General features: G+C 48.1%; 1 long non-coding RNA gene across 1 annotated transcript in view; it reads right to left on the bottom strand.

The window, feature by feature from the left end:
• Nucleotides 1–4151: 4151 nt before the first annotated feature.
• The window catches only part of LOC109320956, an 8016-nt gene continuing 7007 nt past the window's right edge, over nucleotides 4152–5160 (bottom strand). The window contains exon 3 of the long non-coding RNA XR_002103898.1: nucleotides 4152–4399. This is a non-coding gene — a long non-coding RNA (uncharacterized LOC109320956). The remainder of the gene's footprint in view (nucleotides 4400–5160) is intronic.

The following is a 5160-nucleotide window of genomic DNA, read 5'->3' as shown; positions in this document are numbered from 1 at the left end:
TGCCTGAGTGAGTGCAGTTTCAAGCTTGGGCTGGAAGGAGGCTCTGGGCTGGCCTGGGTGCTGTGGTCTATATAAAGAAACCTCTGTTACACACTAGTTAAAGGGGTTCTTGATTTGGGGAACTAAACCCACAAACACAACAGTATTTGCACCTTGCAGCTGGGCCCCTGGAGATGCTCTTGGGCAGTTGCCACCTGCAGCTTTAATATTAGCAAAGGTGACTGATTGCTACCTAACTGGCTACGTAATTAGACTGAGCCAGTAGTGCCCAAACTCTGGCCTGCGGGCCAGAACCATGTAATCCATGTCAGTCCAACAGCACATGTGCTGGAGGGTCCCCTGTGGGATCCATGCCCCACCGTGGGTTTCATAGATTTCTAGGGTTGGAAGAGACCTTGTAGATCATCAAGTCCAACCCTCTGCTCTAGGCAGGAAAGAGTGCTGGGTTTAAAGAACCTCAGCTAGGTGCCAGTCTTATCTTTTCTTGAACATCTCCAAGATAGGGGAAAGCACCACCTCGCTTGGAAGCCCATTCCATATTTTGGTAACCCGCACTGTAAAGAATTTCTTCCTGATAGCCAAGCTAAATCTACTCTCCTCTAGTTTGTGGCCGTTATTTCTAGTAACCCCGAGGTGTGTGTGTGTCTGAGGCCTGACAACGAAGGCTAAGCTTGGTCCGGCAGTAGGCTGGGAGCATTGTGTCACCCGGATGCCATCTGCAAGGCTTGGGCTGCAGTGTAGAGGAGGAACAGAGCCTCAGATAGTGCCCTTGGCATCAGGGCAAGAATGGGCAGCCTCCCACCTTACTAAGAGCCAATTAAGAGACAACAAGTCATGGCAGGAAAGGAGGCAGGCAGCTGGCCCAGAAAAAGGTGGGCGGGCCAACGGCGGACCAGCCCCGAGAGCTCCCTGTTACAGTTGATGCCAGGGGGCGCTATCTGCGGCTCTGTTTGTTCCCTACACTGTAGCCCAAGCCTCGCAGATGGCATCCACGTGACACAATGCTCCCAGCCTACCGCCGGACCAAGCTTAGCTCTCGTCAGGCCTGATATATACACATTCATACCGCTCTCCTCTCACTAAGGCCTCTCACACTCCATCCCCTCTCACAGGATCTCTTTCACGCATTGACAACTTGTACTGCCTTGCTCCCTCTCGGAGCGGGCCCCTTCAGCCATAGGCTTTACCTAGCGCACACCTTGGGTGGCAGATGTACCATCTTTTGGGCCTCTCCTGCAACCCTCACTGGGGTAGTGGCCAGCAAGTTACCTGACCAGGTCCAAGCTTGCCCTGGCTCCTCCCGGGGAAACTCTGTACACACTCACATATACATACTGGGCTCCCAGCCCACCTGTTTCTCCCTCACTGGGGCTCCTCATCTCTGTCCCTGTCACTGGGGCCACAGGGCTTCCCTCCCCAGTAAGGGCTCAGGTGGCTATAGCCATATCTATGTCTAAAGCCATCTGTGTCTTATACCGCCTTTGGGCTCAGGTGGCTGTAGCCGTGCCTGGCCCCCTTGTATTCACAGTGCTGTGAGGGCTAGGGGTTAAGGTATCCTGACCTACCTTTCGTCCGGGTGGTAACTGAGTTGGTATTTCCTGGAGGCTCCTACGCCGCTGGGAGCCCCACCAGGCCACCCACTCTCAGTAGGGTGCAGTTTAGGTCATACCCAGGACCAGGAGCCTCCAAACCATCCCCTTAAGCTCCTGACCATACTTCCAAGATGTTTTATACAGCCTTCAGCCAGGCACTGCTTCTGGCTCCCCTGCCAGCAGCTCACTGCTCTCTTTATATAGGTGGCCAGAGTTCTAAAATGGCTGCCATAATCTAGTACCTGCTGGCTGTTTGGCTCAGCCCTTAAAGTGGCAGGCACCAACAGTGCCCTGCCACAGTCACTATCACCTAGGTGACCTTGTACCTGTAGATCCCCCATCAAGTCCTCCCCTGTGGCCAGCGTCAAATCAAGTATGGTATTTCCCCTAGTGGGACTACATACCTCCTGTGTTAGGTGCAGGTCCTATCTGCAGGTTAGGAACCTATGTGAATGGGCTGTCCGAGTGCTCCTCCCAGCAGATGTCAGGGTAATTTAGGTCACCCATAACCACTAGGTCCTTTAAGCGTACTGCTTTTGAGAGCTGTTTTGAGAATTCTAGGTCCAACGCTTCCTCTTGGTGTGGGGGTCTGTAGTAGACCCCCACTACAAAGTCCCTTTCACCCCTACCCCCTTGTAATCTGACCCATAGGACTTCAATCTGTCCTTCTTCTGTCCCTATCTTTATTACAGAAGATGTATAATGTTCCCTAACGTATACAGCAACATCCCCCCACTTTTTTCCCCATCAATCTATCTTTCCTGTATAGCCTGTAGCCCTCAATGCCCACTGCCCAGTAGCGGGAAGGGTCCCCATCAGGTTTCTTTTAGTCCAACTAGGTTGAAATGTTTGTCTGCAAGCAGGAGTGCAAATTTCTCCTGCTTGTTACCCATGCTTCTAGTATTAGTATAGAGACACCTAAGCCCCCCGGTAGGTGCCCTTAGTGCTCCCCTATCCTGTTTCTTAGTGGGCCCCTTAGTACTTACTGGGTCAGTTCCAGTGTGCGGTTCATTCGTGGCTTGTCTGCCCTGATCTTGTCCTGGCTTCAACATCCCCATCCCCCAATGAAGCTAGTTTAACATTCTGTGTAGGAAGTCTGCCAACCTGTAAGATAACAGACTCTTATTTTTTGGAGAGAGATGTAGACTGTCACATCCCAGCAGGGTCCCATCCTGGAAGTATGGATCATCATCTAGAAAGCTGAACTCTGCATGGTGGCACCAACTCCGAAGCCGTGAGTTGACCTCCCCAATGAAGTTGCTGTGGTGCTGGCTGTGACCACTGACCAGGAGGACCAATGAGAAGACTATTTGTGCCTCATGACCTCTAAGCCTGTCTCCCAGAGCTGTGTGGGGTCTGTAAATTTACATAGCCTGCAGGATTTCCTCCCCCCGCCCACTGTGGGTCTGGAAATTTGCTGGTGGGGGAACAAGAGCAGCATTAATTGTCATTCCCTGCAGTCAAATTTCTGGCCCCCTGGGGAGCCCTGCAGGTGAGATAATGTGGCCCTGCATGCTAGAATATGTTGGGGCAGGGTTGGGCTGACATGGCTGTATTTGGCACTCAGGGGTTGTGTTGATGTATTAGATCACGGGGTTGGTCTACTGACCAGATCCCACATGGTTCTTAACCTCTTTAGACTTAAGATACCCCTGGATAGACTAGAGACCCCTCCCTTCCGCCTTGGAAAATGCCACCTCTTAGCATTAACTCTTTTTTTTGCCTACCAGAAAATTAATAGAGCTGTTTTCTCTACGGCAAATAACTCAAAAAGACTACAACTCTAGAACTCAATTTGAAACCTCTGGGTTTATCTTGTGAACTATGATGCACATCTCCTCCTGGCTGCACCAAAGCTGCTTGATGGACTATCCCAGAGTTGCACCGTTACCACTGTACAGAACAAAGATGCCTAAGCAAAGAGAGAGAGGGAAATGGAAAGAATTTAGGGAGAGAACAGAGGAACAGTTCACAGTTCCCAAACAAAACACTATAATAGAAAGGTAGGCATTAGAAAGGAAAGAGTGAATAATAATAAACACTAAAGATAAAAAAGAATGACAGCAAAGAGATACTTAAAATTTAGAACAAAAATTCACCAAGCTGTGTAGTAAAAGAAGTAGGAATAAAGAACAAAACAGGGAAAATAAAGGCAGGGCTGGGAAAGTCAAAGAAGACAAAACATATATATTGTTAAAATGATTAAGTAAAAATGGACTGAAATTTAAAAAGACAATAGAAATGGTTTGTGCATGTGATATTAAATTGAGCAACATTTTTTCAAGGCTTGAACAACTTGAACAAAACTGCCTCCAAAGAAATCCGATGCATGCCCACTCAGACAGATTTGCAACTGAGTAATGCAGGGAAATTGTGGAATTGTTCTATGGACCATTCAAGAGATGATGGTTCATCTGCTTGCTCCTAGATAAGTCTGTGGCTTCATATTGTGAAGTCCACATCAGATCTAGCACATATTGCATACCAAGCATGCCTGTTGTATGATGGGCTTCTTAATACTCATGTCTCAAATGAATATGCAAAGACACACAAACTATATATAAGGCTTTTCTTTGTTTTATTAGTAACAGTGTACATTAGAAAAACTAACTATTTGAAAAAGAAATAAATAATGTTACGACTGATTATAGCACTCATGCTTTCAAGCTTAGTTTACTTTCCATCTTTGATGCTATTTCTTTTCTCTGCTTGTCTCTGCAGCTGGTGAAAGTAGTCTGGCCAGTTTCACATCTTCTTTCTAGTCATTCACTTTCTGATTCTTAGGCAACTAGGACCTTAGACAAGGCCTAGGTAGACAGACAGGTTATTAAATGAAGAGACACTAAAGATGAAAGATGAGAGAGTCAATCAGATTTCCTAGCAGAAAATCTTCTACCTAAGCTAGTCACCAGATAGGGTGTCTGTAGAGGGACTCAAGCTGAGTGGCTACACTGGAATGGGCCCGTGTGCCATATGCTTAGTGGACGTCTCACTCTCTTATTCTAAAATCTTGCCTGCCTCTACTTGGTATAACCATGAGAAGGGTATTAGGAGGTGGTATCTGATCAGAGAGGGAGATAGCTGAGACTGGTGTGGGTCACAGTGTCTACAGATCTTCTGTGGGGCTCCTCCTCCCTGGCACCCCACCCCTTTCTACTCAGGTGTTCCTGTTGAAGCTTGATGCGGTCATCTGGCTATACTGGGTGTCTGGCCTTGTTGTTCAGACTGAGATATCCATAATGGAAAGAAAACTGTGTTTTCCAGAGTCAGAACCTTCTGGGCCCTGCTGCAATTCTGAGTCAGGGATGCATGGCCCACATAAGGAAATAAATAATTTAATTTAAATAGCAATGTCCAGGCCTGCTTCAGGCCTTTCCTTGGCCCAGCAGTGTGTCTTGGCTGCCTTCTCTCAGGCAGTTTCATAGTTTCATAGTAGCTAGAGTCGGAAGGGACCTAGGTAGATCATCTAGTCTGACCCCCTGCCTTGGCAGGAAAGAGTACCGGGGTCAGATGACCCCGGCAAGGTGCTCATCTAACTTCCTTTTAAAAATCCCCAGGCTAGGAGCCT

Source organism: Crocodylus porosus, unplaced genomic scaffold (genome assembly GCF_001723895.1).
Source record: "Crocodylus porosus isolate Cpor-Errol unplaced genomic scaffold, CroPor_comp1, whole genome shotgun sequence".
Lineage (NCBI taxonomy): Eukaryota > Metazoa > Chordata > Crocodylia > Crocodylidae > Crocodylus > Crocodylus porosus.
This window is presented reverse-complemented; position numbering and strand designations above follow the sequence as displayed.